Below are 14,395 nucleotides of genomic sequence, written 5' to 3'. Positions count from 1 at the left end.
TCAGCACCTCATTTACCTCCGTTAACTCTTTGGATCTGAACAAATTATTAGCAAAAAGGAAAAGGCCAGGAGGTACCCTTTCCCTCCCCTCCTTTTACCCCAATCTATCCCCTTCATTGTAGGTTCATTCTGGAAAAAATATTCCATTCTTTCAACATTATCGAATATCTTTTATATACTGGATAATGTACTAAAAGTGGAATATACAAAATCAACAGACTACAGTCCTTGTCCTTGAGAAGTCAAGACTATTCCAAACCCAAGTTCTAAAAACGGACCAGGCAGCCCTCAGAGTCTCCAAGAGTGTAAGAAGAGGGGTGTTCTTCAATGAATTTTTAGGACAATGTTTGGCAAATCACAGGTCTCATAATTTTTATAAATCCAGATGCTACAGTGTCACACAGGTATAGAATTTTCCTTGATATCTTAAGCATCTGCTAACCAGCTTTCTGCCTCCAGTTGTATTCACTTTTATTTCAGCCGGACATCTTCTAACATTGTGAGAAGGAAATGTTTCTCAGCTGTAAAGAACTTGGAATGTGTTTTTCAAAAGTACATTTTTTCAACGTTCAAGGAATTTCGAGAAATGTACCATTTGCCTCAGGGCAGATGATTTAAAAAGTCTCTCTTGTGATGGTTTCAAATAAGTTGGTGATTGGAAGGCTGATACATGAATATAAGGCATTATTATTCTACAGTGATGCTTCAGAGGAGGAAACTCGTTAGGGGAATATTTCCCTCCCTAACATTTTATCCCTGCTGAAATAAGTCAAAATACCCAATGTTCTTTGTATTCAGAGGTGACACTGGTACCAGCATGACTGTCAGCTGCTGTCAATCCCCGGCTTTGGAAGCAATGTCACGGTGCTTTAACTTGCTTTTCAGTTTGCTCAGCATGTCTTTGAAGCACTGCCTCTTCTCATCTGTTCCACAGCTCACTATTCAGCCAAATTGCACTATTTCAGCACGAACTCAGCTAAATACTTAAAAGCTTGTGGGCCAGACTCCTCCTTGGTGAGGATTAAAGCCTGTGTTTTTCAAAGGGTGATCCTCAGGTAGGCAGCATCCACATCGCCGGGGGGGCCTGTTACATTGCATATTGCTGGATGTCATTCCCAGACCAATGATTCAGACTCTGGGAACGGGATCCCGGAAATACACCTGAATATCACAAAGGGCAGGTCTGTTCATACCATTCAAACCCTCCCAGAAAACTCTTTCCCTTAACTATATTTTATGGCTGACATTTTGAAAATGTCCCACATGCAATCAAGTATATCTTTCTAAATGGCCAGGTAGATCCTAAACAAAGGCAGAAAACAAATCAAATTTAAAACATGAATATACTTTGAAAGAAAAACAAACCTTGAAGAGCAGGTGTAGAATTCTGAAGGGACAGGCTCTCAGCTTGGCTGATACACAGGCAAGAGCCCTTTCAGGTATTGGTTAAGAAAACAAAAATAAGTGTAACACCTTGGGCTTTCTCCCCAGGCAGGTATACTTCCTGCTCTGCTCAGGGCTGGCTTCACTTCTTCCTTTGGCCGCCTAGGGCTCTGAACTTCATTTCCATGTATATGGTTTCTACAACCACAGACATTTCTACTCATTTTTCAAACTTTTGATTTTGAAATAATTATAGATTTGCAGGAAATTCCCGTACCCCCCCCCAAAAAAAAAATGCACGGGGATGCTCTATATACCCTGTGCCCAGTTTCCCCAGTGGTAACAACTTGCCTAACTATAGTACAATATCAAAGCCAGGAAATTGACACTGGTCATTGGTACAATTCACAGGGCTTATTCAGATTTCACCAGTTTTACAAGCATTGCATGTGTGCGCGTATGTGTGTCTGTATGGGTGTGTAGTTCCATGTAATTTTATCACATGTGCAGATTAGTATAACCACGACCACAGCTAAGCTACAGATCTGTTCCAGCACCATAAGGCCCTCTTTTGCTATCTCTTCACAGCCATGCCCACCACTTCCATCACCATCCCTAACCCTTAGCAACAGCTAATCTGTTCTCCATCTCTATAATTTCCCACAATTGTTTTTTAATAGCATTTTAATAGCCTTGAGGCAAGCTCCAGACATGCTGAGCTTCCTGCCCGGACTGTCCGAGCTGTCTCTCAAGGTACCAATTACAGTTTTTGTTAGTGCTCTAGTTACAAAGTTACATAAATTTTTAGTGCTCTGATTATGATCCTAATATTCCTAAAAGCGTTATTCTGAATGTATAATTTTGCTGAATGTGTATTTTTTCTATGTCTATTCCATGTCACAGCAGAAATATCTGCCTTACAGCTCCGACATAATTGGTTTATTTTTTTTACCCACAGAAGAGTCCAAGGAAGATATTCTGTCCGGCAAGTATTTCTCCTCCAATTGGCAATGAAATCACCTGGACTCCTTTCATCTTGTGACTCAGCCACTTTGATGGTTAGTTTTATGTGTCAAGTGGACCAGGGCACTCAGTGCCCAGAGATTTGGTAAAATATTATTTCTGAGTGTGGCTGTCTGAGGTTTCTAGATGAGATTAACATCTGAATCAGTAGAGTAAGTAAAGATCGCCCTCCTCCAGCCACCCCATTGTGGTCCTGCCTGATCCAATCCCTTGAAGGCCTGAATAAAACAAAAGGCCGAGTGAAAAAGAACTTCTTCTCTCTGCCCATCTGTCTTTGAGCCGAGATATAGGTCTTCTCCTGTCTTTGGACTCAGATTCGGACTAGAATTTATACCATTAGCTCTCCTGATTCTTTTTCAGGCCTTCAGACTCAGACTGGAACTAAACCATTGGCTTTCCTGGGTCTCCAGCTTGCCAGCTGCAGATCTCAGACTTTCAGCCTCCATAATTATGTGAGCCAATTCCTTATAGTCTCTCTCTCTCCCTGAGTAATACTGCCATCCTCTAGGGGCATGGCATAGTTGCAGCTGTATTGCTCTAGTGGATGGGTACAGAGGGAATGGAAGAGCACAGCTGCTTCTTTAAGCTTTGACTAGGAAATGGCACATGTAACTTTCACGCAGATGTTTTATTGTCTAGAACAAGTCACATGGCCACACATAACTGCAACAGGGGCTGAGAAATGTCGAGACCACAGGACCTCGCTCTTCTAACCTTTAAAAATAGAGGTTTCTTTAGGAGAGAAAAGGGGAGAATAAAGGGCTTTGGATTAGGCAAAAAGTAGTGTCTGAAATAAGGATGAGTGCAAATAAAAATCTCATTACAGAATTGTTTATAATAGTGAAAATATTTTAACAGCTCAAATAAGCCATAATAGGAGATTGGTTAAATACATTATGATGGATTCATACAACAGAATACAATGCAATTAAAAAAAAATGGTGTTTTAGAAGAATACGTGGTTTAGAATGATGTGGAAAATGTTTATAATGTATTGTTGAGTGTAAAATGCCAGTAAAAGCATATATACAATGTTCCTTTTTAAAAAAAAAAAAAAACTATAACAACAACACAAGACCCAATAAACGTGAACAGAAGACAGACTAGATGGATATACACCACAATTTTCACAGTAGTTTTCCCTCTGGGAAATTATAGATGATTCTTTTCTTTTTTGTATGTGTAGTTTCTAAATTTTTAGAAATATAACAAAAATGTGTTAACACTTGAAATAGGAATAATCAAGATTTAAATATAAAGTGATGACTACGGATGACCATACAACAAGGATAACAAGGGACAGGGTTGAAAGAAAGAACTAGTGACCTGCCTGTGTTGGAACCCTCAGTCTGTAGATTACCGGTTGTGTGACTTTGGATGAGTTATTAACCCTTCTAAGTCTTGATTTCCTCATCCATTAGATGAGAACACTAGAAATGAAAATATCGACCTCGCTGACTTGTTACGAGACTTAAATAAAATCTGTTCTCATAGTTCAGTACTAGGCATACAGTAACTGCTCAAAGACCTTAACCATTGTTATCATGATCATTATTAATAACAACAGTAGAGTAGGTTATGACAAAATAGGTAAAAACATGAGTTCATCCAGTGCGGATACAGTTTGCATACTGTAATTGCATATTAAGCTAGACATAAGCTAAAAAAATAATAGTAGAGTGTCTTAGGGCGACTCAAGGCCATGGGGTAACATGAAAGTGTTTGAATGTTCTCCCCACTCCTGGGCCAAATACCAATTTTCATTAACATTTTAAAAAAATTCTAAATTGCTTTTCTTTCACCTCAGTTTGGGCACTATTCCTGTTCATAAACTTTCAAACATGCTCTTTGTTACCAATACCATTTAGCCTAAACTCTAATCTCATGTTTAAAAAATCCCACAAATTACAATCTTGATTATTCATCTTAACAGATGATCATGCCATTAATCAATCATCTTTAAAGATCGTTTCTAAAGAATCTGGCTTTTAAGAAACTCCTAAGCGATTGAGATGACCACGTTTTATAGAACACGCCTCTCTTACCACCACCACGCACGTATCTATCCCCGTTCCCAATGTTTCCTCCTGGGTCCCCCAAGACCCTCACTCACTCCTGCCTCCCCCATACTTCCCCCCAGCTAGGCCTTTCTTCTTCCCTCTCTCTGGGGAAAGCAGCAGTAAGACCACCCTGTGCCAGCGTTGATGATGGATAAGTCTAGTTAATTCTGGGCGCTGTGTAAGAAGCCATTCAACAACGTCTCTAACTTAGATTTCATCAGTGATAAAGATGATATTTTGGCTTTTGCCTTATCCTTTGTCTTATTTCTTAAGTGGTTCAAAACCTGGATGAAAGCAGTTTCATTTACTGGGCCCTACTCAAAGTTCCCAGGAAACCGCCCCCATCCCCAACAGAGTTTCTTGATAATACTTCAAAAGATAAAGGTTGTTTTTTGTCTTTGCTTTTACTAAAGCTATGATAGAAAGCAGGTAGGAAGGAAGTTATACTGATGCATCTAAAGTAGTAAAAAAAAAAAAAAATCTGGTCTGACCAGAATTCAAAAGACTAGGTGAGTGCTCAGTGCGGATGCAGTTTGCATTTTTAGGATAGGACAGTGCTTCTCAAACTTAGTGCCAATGAATCACCTGGGGATGTTGTTGAAATTCATATTCAGATTCAGTGGATCTGGGGTGGAGCCCAAATTCCATATTTCAAATAAGCTCCAGGTCATGATACCTTTGGTCCACAGACAACGTCTTAAATAGCAGGAGTATAGGATATCGTGAATTGCAACCTTCTGCACTCAATAATTACTCGTCAACTTATTTCCTTTTGAAGCAAATTTACATTAATAATTATTTTACTTAATCTAGTATTTATGGTGTGCCTCCAGTTTCCCAAGTGCGCATCCATCTGGACAGCATATATATCTGCTTACGTCCCTCACCTGCACCCACCTTTCAATGGCTCTCCATTATTGGCTAACTTTTGCTGCATTAACAAACCACCCCAAAATGTAGTGGCTTAAAAATGACAACCATTTATTTTGCTCACGGTTCTGTGGGTTATGATTTGGGTTGGGCCCAGCTGGGTCATTCTTTTGCTAATCTTGACTGGGCTCACTCTTGCATCTGTGGTCAGCTGCAGGGAGCTAGGTTGCTGTTCCCCTGACAGTGCTGACTGTTGACTGGGGAGGGGGAAGAGCGCTGGACCACATGTTTCTCATCAACACTGAACTGGCTAGAGCAAGCTTGTTCTTATGGCAGCAGAAAGGCTCCAAGTGCAACATTAAGGTCTGCCTAAATGTGCAAGCCCTTTTCATGAGTCCAGCTGAATCATGTTTGCTACCAGTCATCCCACTGGTCAAAGCAAGTTGCATGACCAAGTTCCGCATCATTGTGGAAAAGAATTACCTATGGCTATAGATACCAGGAGGGGGAAGCATTTGTGACTGCTTTCACAATCTGACTATTCAAGTTCAAACGGGCCTTTATAGCCTTCCACAGAGAGGCTGATCAGGCTTGTTTTTTTCTCCACATTATTGCTCGTTCACTTCCCTCCTCCTGGACCACTTTTCACATACCTTTGGACACTTTCCAATGTTACCTCCTACTGAAGCTTGATGTCTAAATTGGATGAGATTGTCAGACATGGCACATCTCGTTCCGTCACTGCGGTACAGGTTGCATCCTCGCTTACTAGATCAAATATTTCTAAAGAGTTTTGTTTGTGCCTTGCTCATTTTTGCATTCTTGTAGCATCCAGCACACAATATCAATTGCTACTATTTACTGAGTGCCACTATTTATTAAATGCAGTTACTTTATATATCTTTTATCTCATACAAAGTAGGAATTCTTATTTGCTCCTCCTTTTTTTTTTATAGATTAAGAAAGTGAAACACAGAGAAATGAAGTAACTTGTCCAAGATCACAGATTCAAAAAGGTGCAGTCAGGATTTAAACTCATTTCTTGAACTCAGAGCTTGGCCTTTTCAACTACTTTCCTCACGGAATAAAAATAATTTTTATTTTTGAATAAGCCACATGCAGATAATTAAGAACTGACCAAGGAGTGTATATTTGTCTGATTATTGGGAATGCAAGTCAGGCTTTGGGGGTAAAATAAGGGCTCAGGGTCAATGGGCTTCTCATAGAGATGAGCTCAGATTTGACTCAGGTCTGTAGGTTGACAAATTGTTCTCAGTTCTCTGTAGTACAGTTTCCAGGTTCTGCAGAACTGAATTGTAGATGAAATTATTTCAGACTCACAAAAGACTGAAAAAAAATCTAGAATGCTTACTTATTAGCATCTAGGGATATAAAGAAGGGACAACCACATCAACACAGGTGTCAGGTGGTCCGTAAACTTTTATCAAAAGAGAAACTGAGTTAAGACGAGAAGGTTGCAGAGGGTTTACCTTCTGCCTCCTTCCAAAAAGCACTTTTGTCCATTGCAATGGGAGTGACTATTTTTAAGTAACACAGTCACCAATGAGTCATTCCTGATCAAAATGCTGCATGTGCGAATGTGCCAACATGACGGGAAGACTCACATCGAGTCATCGATGCTTCATCTCTCCTGGGCAATACTGGGGAAATTTTCTTCTCTCGACGTCTCCATTTTCGATATTCTATAAGGACACCAATATTGACTGGGCTTCACTCTCTTGGTTTGGAATTGTAAAGTCTACTCTGTTCTGACTTTGAGTATTCCCTTCCCAGCATTACAGCTGCAGTTTGGGCAGCTGTCACCAGGGGATGACAACGCCTTAGGCTTAGTTATACAGGGAGATAGTGATTGGTCTATCTCAGCGTAGGTGTGAATAACTCAGGAAAAATAATGTTAATAGGGGAAGCGAATGACGTCTTAACTTCTTTTTTCACTTGTAAAAATGTGGCATGCAAATTGAGATTGTGAAGGAAAGGAATACAAACGCCTTCTGTGGTAGGCAGGCTTGAGTGTAGGAAGCAGACATGACTAAATATTTGAACTATGAAGGGATGTAATATAGGGAATGAGACGTTTACAAAATCATTAGGAGGTCTTGGGGTGTGGGCTCTTGACTGGGCTTCTAGAAGTGACTCCAGAATACTGCAGAACTGACCCACCAGGGGTGCCATCACCTCTGAGGCCACTGCCAGGGCTGTGAAAGCAGTCACAAATGCTTCCCCCTCCTGGTATTGATGCCAGAGAAACCCACTGCTGAGGCTGTGTTCCTGGTATCACCTGGACAACCAGGAGGCTGGAAAATGGACTTTGAGAGGCCAAAAAAGACCCCATGTCTCTACTTTGTAGCTGGCCAATGACGACGCATAGTCTAAGGAAGCAGGAAATGCTCTCCACCTTCCAGTGTTCATGCAAGTACATCTAACTGGCCATCTTAATTTGCTTCTAGGATTAAGAATTGTAGTTGAGAGGGAGTCTGCAAAATGCAGTTTGTAGCTGTCCGGCCTCTGGTAAGGCCCAGAAAAAGAGGCTGAACGAGCCAGTCCATACTCTCCACACCCGGGGTCTAGTGGTTTACTCAGCACCATGGCTACAACTGACTGCAGCAGCAGAGATCATGGACTCACATTTGCTGAGCGCTCCCTCTGTGCCACACGCTAGGCTGAGCCCTTTCACTCACCATTGCCTTCGCCTCACTATTATTATATCCCTTTCACAGAGGAAGGAGCAAGCTGGGGCCTGGAGAGATTAGATAATTTGCACAAACTTAATGCTGGAAAAAGGAGAGGAGCCAGGCTTCAAACTCCACCTGCCTGATTTCCGCCACCACTTGCCCACTTCCCCTTTGCACCACTCCACACCTGCCAGCCCTCTAAGTCCAAGGCCTCTGACACTCTTCCTCTCTTGTCTTTCAAATGTCAGCAAGCTCCAGGCTCTGGGCCAGTTCAGAGACTCTGACAAGTCTCCTGCAGCTTTTCCCTTGCTCCTGCTTTTAATGGGGTATTATAACTTTGTTAACTGCCTCTGGTTTTCCTGCTTAGCGGAAGCTTTCTCTACCTACCTCTCTTCCCTCTGGAGAGAGGATTGCTTTACTCAGCCCAGGGAACGTCTGAAATTATTTGCTGCTACATCCGTATCTACCTTTTCTCCATCTTCCGAAATAGAGAAGATGAAGGCGAGACCATGCTTTCTGAATTCTCTGAGTCTCAGCAAAATGTAATTAATACTTTTTTTTTTCTTTTTCTAATCACGGGAGACTTCTCTGAGCAACCTAGTTACTGATTCTACTGCTCCCTCACTTCTCCTTGCATCTGCTCTTTGAAACTTGGCCTTGGTGCAGAAGTTATTCTGCTTCAAATTGCTTAAGCAGCCTCATTAGTGAAGTTGAGGACAGCCAGACCCTGCCGTGTTTCTTAAGAGACTTGGATTTTCCCTACCCCAAACATTTTAGAACACATGTGAATGCAATGACAAACTGGTGTCGTCACTGTTTGTCCATTTGCTTCTACTGTTAGAAAACATCTCTTCAATTTAAAACACCCTTGTAACATGAGGTGTCACCTATTCATCCCTGGTCCCTGCTTTCTCTCTTCTTTCCACGTCTGGGTTTATTCTGTAACCACCGAATGGTAAGCAATCTTTGGGACCCAGTCTTATCACTTAATTTACTAAAAAATGTTAGTGAACGCTTGCCATGGTGCTAGGAAGAGTGGCTAAAAAGTTAGAGTTCCTACCTTCCAGAAGCTTCTAATTCAGACACTGCACAATGAACTCAAAAGAATTTGAAGTGAATATATACATATAGTATCTACTTCAAACTAGGTTCCTACTTAGATAAGGTGGTCAGGGAAGGTTTCTCAGAGGAGGTGACATTTACACTGGAGAAAAAATAAGAGCCAGCCATGCAAAATGAAAAGGGGCAGATCATTTAAGGTGATAGAAATGGCATGTGGGAAGAGAAAAACCTGGTGTGCTTCAGGTTCTGCAAGGTCAGTGAGTGAGGTGGGAGCTGCCCAACCAGAGGGACGATAGTGCTTGATGTCAGCAGGGCCAGACATTGCAGGGCCTTATAGGTCAAGGCGAAGAGTCTGGATTGTACTCTCAGTGTGATGGGAAACTGCTGAAGGGTTCTAAGTAGGGGAAGGATGTGAGTTGATGTATACTTAAAAGATACTTCTCTCTGCTGAGTGGGAAGTGGACGGGAATGAGGAGTGATAAGTAAAAGTGGAAGCAGACAGGTCCCTGCAGTTGTCCAAGGGGAGATGACAGAGGCCTAGACTAGGTGGTCAGGGTCGGGGGAGGTGGAGAGAAAGAAGGTGGGGTGGGGCGTGACAACATTGCTGATGGATGAGATCTGATTGGTGGCGGAGCGGAGGTGTCTGCGATGCCTTCTAGGTTTTCAGCATCAATGAATCCAGCACCAATACAGGAGAGGTCTTTTCTGCCCATGGGTTTTAATGTGCTTTATCACTTAATACACTTCTCAGCTATCTGTCCTCTCTCTCTTTCTGGTTATATTCTTGTTACTCTCCATCCACACTCCAGTGGACAGAACTTTGAAGCTGCAATAATTACCTGTCTAAAGCCTAGATCAGGGGTCCCCAACCCTCTGGCTGCAGACTGGTACCAGTCCACGGCCTGTGAGGACCCGGGCCGCACAGCAGGAGGTGAGCAGTGGGTGGACAAGCCATCAAGCGCAGCTTCATCTGTATTTGCAGCCCCTCCTCTGCGCTAGCATCACTGCCTCAGTTCCACCTCAGGTCATCAGGCATTAGATTCTCATAGGAGCCCGGGTCCCTGGTGCCAGAAAGGTTGGGGACCGCTGGGCTAGAGCATGCAATGAATGCCTCTTGGCTCTGACCATGTGGGGGAGTGGTTAAGAGCACAGTCTCCAGAGCCAAACAGCCTGCTGTGCATCAGGGCTATTCCCCGTGACTAACGGTGCTCTCTCACCTGGCTTCCATAAGGCTTAGCTTCTTCGGTTGTAAAATAGGGTGAAGAAAATCGTACTTACCCCATAAGGTTGCTGGGAGGATTGGATGAGTGACTGCAGGTAAAGTCCTTAGAGCAGCACCTGGCATACAGGCTCAGTGTTAGCTCCTGTTAGTGTAAGTCGGAAGGAAGCAGGTACTTTTGAGCTGCCTCTATTTCACTCTACACCCACCTTTATAGCAGGATATAGTGTGTCAAGGCATCCCCCAAGTAGATCCAATCCCAGAGTGGGTTAACAAGAAAAAGCTGTTTTACTAAGAATGTCAGAGGGACATGGAGGATGGAGATTTTCTTCCAAGTACACAGCATTTCATTTCAAAACCTCCATTGAAAATCTGACCTACAATGTAAATACGAGCAATTATATTTCAATAAATCTGGAAAAATGGTTATAAAAATAAAATAAAATACCAGTACATCATGTTAAAAAAGAAAAAGAAAAAAATCTGACCTCTTCTCTCCCTCTCTGGCCACTTGCAGCAAATCTACCACCCTTCCTCAACTTCCTCCTTGCAGTTTTCCTGGCTTCCGGACCCAGACACCCCCTTTCACCTTACCCTAGGTTTTTTTAGAAACCACAGTTGGTTTTGTCAATAGTAGGGAGGTGGGAGAAATTGGGGTGGGGGGGTGGGAAAGCATGTAGTGGAAAAAAGGGTAAACCTACTGAGCTAAGATTTTTATCTTAAGAGTTAGTAAAAGAATAGGAAATAAACCCAAGGAAAATAGAAGGAAAGAAATAATAAAGACCAGAAATCAAGGAAATAGAAAACGAAAGGAAGATTAACAAGACCGATTGTGGACCATTCTAGAAAATTCCTGACCAGTACTCCTCAAAACTGTCAGTCATGGAAAACAAGAAAAAGCTGAGAAATTGTCATAAACCAAAGAAACTAAGGAGACATGATGACTGAATGCAATGTGGTATCCTGGATTGGCTCATCGAAAAAGGCAAAGCAAAGGTCCACTACAGTGAAGCAAGTAGCTTCAGGTAGAATTGATGCCAAGATCGGTACTAATGGCAAGTGAGGGACAAAAATTTGTGGATTTTCCTGAGGTCTTGAAAAAATCGATATCTTTATCCATTTGGTTTCTTAACTGGCAAGACCAAAGTGTCACAATGGCTAGTACAGGCTCTGAGAAGCCCTCGGATATAAGGCCTTCGACTTTAGCTTTGAACTCTTCTTCGCTTCTGATTTCAAGGGATCTTGGGGATATTTGGTAGGTTCTACCTACTGTCCTGGTTCTGTCCCAGTTATTTTTTCTTATGTCAGTGGACTTTGAAGATCATGTTAAAACCTGTATCTGGGCATGCACCCGATATAATGGGGAAGGCAGAGTGGAAGAAGAAATATTTTTCATTCAAGGGCCCAGGGATTACAGTTAACGGCTGGGAGATAGGAAATATCTGTGAGTTATTTGAGAGATAGGAAGAGGTGGAGCGAAGATTAGGAGTTTAATGTAGTTAGAGTAGCACCCCTATCTACCAGGAATTGATGAGGCTGACTATGTTTATTCAACTTGAGTGTTTAAGAGTAAATTGGGATGTTAGGAGTGTTTTTACTTCTCCAGAGCACACTCATTTATCAAAATTAAGGGATTTTTTTTTTGTCTTGGTTTTCCTTTTATAAGTTAGGACATTCTTTTTTCCCGTGTCTCTTCTGTTTATAATATCTACAGAAATGGTTGCTCGGGAAGTGGGCCACCTAGCTTTTTGATCTGCAAGAGCATAGTTTACTTGGGATTCTGTCTCATTTTTATTCTAACTCCCTCTCAAAATGTTCTGACAGGTGTTTTAATTCAGGCAAAGGTGCTGTTTTCCATTTTAATTTATATTTTTGAATTAGGCTTCCAGTTTCAGGTTTAACTCCACTGATAGAATGAGATGAAAGCTTTTACGCTAGCACCTTCATTAACTCCTGAATGTTATCACAAGGTATTTTTCTCCTCTATCATCATCTTTTTTCCTGTTTGTATGACTGAATTAAGATCCAATCAATTTTTATTGGAAATGTTTGGGGATGCTACTTTTAAGAAGACTTTGCCCTACTTATCGTGCTTTTTTTTTTTTTTTTGACCCTAGATTTATCGTGGAGAGATCCTGTAGGTCAGCGGTCCCCAACCTTTTTGGCACCAGGAACTGGTGCTACTATGAGAATCTAATGCCTGATGATCTGAGGTGGAGCTGAGGCGGTGATGCTACCACTGGGGAGTGGCTGCAAATATAGATAGATGAAGCTTAGTTCATTTGCCAGCCGCTCACCTCCTGCTGTGCGGCCCGGTTCCTATCAGGCCATGGACTGATACCAGTCCCAGCCTGGGGGGTTGGGGACCCCTGCTGTAGATCGCTTTCTGGGCCAGTTCAAACAGCTTTTGCCATCAAAGATTTAGCATCTGAGGTTCTGACCAATATGTGTACAAGCCGATATAGGTTAGGTGATCCTGAATCATATGCACCCAAAAGAATTTTAAATTCTTCTAGGAATAGTTGCTGTTAGAATGTTGAGAGATCCTCGTTTATAGCTCTTAATTCATCTTGGGTCTAAAGTTTAAATTCTACAGTTGCCTGCATACCTGGCTCATTGGAGGAAGAGATTTTTACAGGCAACTAGCATTTTGTGGTCTTAGCAGAGTTGTTGGGAAAAGGTAGGGGGTTTGGTCAAGAGGAAGAGAAGGGAGTAGTTGACATTGGTGAGGAAGAGAGAAATCAGAAGGATAAAGGGAAAGAGGGATATTGGATAAAGGGAAGCAACTGAAGGACAGAAGAGGGAGGATTTACTAGAAAATGAGTCTAGTTTGTTGCTGCCTAAGTTTGTCAAATTGCTCATTAGCTTTGGCTAAAGAATCTTTTAGTGAAATAATCTTTGAACCAGAATTTCTTTTGGAGGCCTCTGAATACCAATCAAAAACAGCTGCCCATTGACCTGATAAATCTTAATCCCCCTTCTTTTCTAAGCTGCCTATCAAATACAAAAATTATTCAAGTCAAATGTTCCTCAGAGTGGCCACTGAAGGCCCAAATCCTCATTGCTGAAGTTACGTCAATTATAGAGCTAGGTATCAGAATTAGGATTGTAATAAGAACACATAAGCACAGCAGTTTTTCCTAAAGAAGGAAAGGATTTAGCCTTAGATGACCCCAGGAAAGCTGGCAACAGTTGGTTTAAAGTGATGCTTGTGTTCTTTGTGTCGTAGGCCCCCCACCTGATGGTTGGCCCTCTCCGAACACAGACCCGACAATCTGTGCCCCATGGCAGGTGAAAAATTAGAGTAAACTCTCTCTAAATAAAAGGCAAATTCTTAGGATAAAAAAAAAAAAAAAAAATCAAGATGGAAGGAGAGCCTCAGCTAGGTTCACTGGTGATTCACAAAAAAGTTTATCCAAATGGATGTCAGTCTGATGAGAATTGTAAACTCACCGGTCTGAGAGGCTAGCTCCGACAATAAGCTTATAGGGCTTATGATTCTCCTGATGACAAACGACACTTTTAGATAGCACAGGACAAAGCAGAAGTACAAAAGAGAGCCAAAGGATGAAGGGAAATGGCTTGATTCCAACAAGGATGCCAAATAAATGTGGACGAATAACAGAAGCTAGGTACCTGACTTTGAAGAGCTGAAGAACTCAATGCAACGGTAGCAGAGTTCATATTAGCCACTGACTTACCACGTTACCACTGACTTGACAAGCCACAGCAGCAAGACCCGAAAGGCCTCTGTGGGTACCACATCTGGTCGAAGGCTGAAGTCCCTGGTGATGGACAGTGCAGACTGTGTCTCAGTGGAGTCTCCAGGAAAACTGTGGAAGTAAATGAAGGCCACCCAAATAACAAACAGAGACTACTCAGAGCTTGCTAGAGCATTGCATTTGCATTGGGTAGACTCAAAGGGAGGCAGGAGAGGGGAAAAGCTTTAAGGTGAAAAAAGTAAGAAGGCTTCAAGTGTACTCAGGTTGGAGGTTTTGGCAAGGGGAAGGTGGGAGTGGGCTAACTAGAAACAGGTATCACATGTCATTGGTTTGGGGAGCATATTTGGCTTTCTCTGGTTAGTC

General features: G+C 42.1%; 1 long non-coding RNA gene across 4 annotated transcripts in view; it reads right to left on the bottom strand.

Moving 5' to 3' along the window:
* The window catches only part of LOC105295580, a 31,617-nt gene that overhangs the window by 14,949 nt on the left and 2,273 nt on the right, over positions 1-14,395 (bottom strand). The window contains exons 2-4 of one of the 4 annotated variants that reach the window (XR_002781875.1): positions 14,012-14,143; positions 10,370-10,455; positions 8-1,161 (exon numbers count right to left, since the gene is read on the bottom strand). This is a non-coding gene — a long non-coding RNA (uncharacterized LOC105295580). The remainder of the gene's footprint in view (positions 1-7; positions 1,162-10,369; positions 10,456-14,011; positions 14,144-14,395) is intronic. The other 3 variants (XR_896168.2, XR_002781877.1, XR_002781880.1) reach the window with 3 other exon arrangements.

The sequence above is a fragment of the Pteropus vampyrus genome, unplaced genomic scaffold, assembly GCF_000151845.1.
Source record: "Pteropus vampyrus isolate Shadow unplaced genomic scaffold, Pvam_2.0 Scaffold5, whole genome shotgun sequence".
Lineage (NCBI taxonomy): Eukaryota > Metazoa > Chordata > Mammalia > Chiroptera > Pteropodidae > Pteropus > Pteropus vampyrus.
The sequence above is the reverse complement of the archived record's forward strand: the minus strand, read 5'-3'. Positions and strand labels throughout refer to the sequence as shown.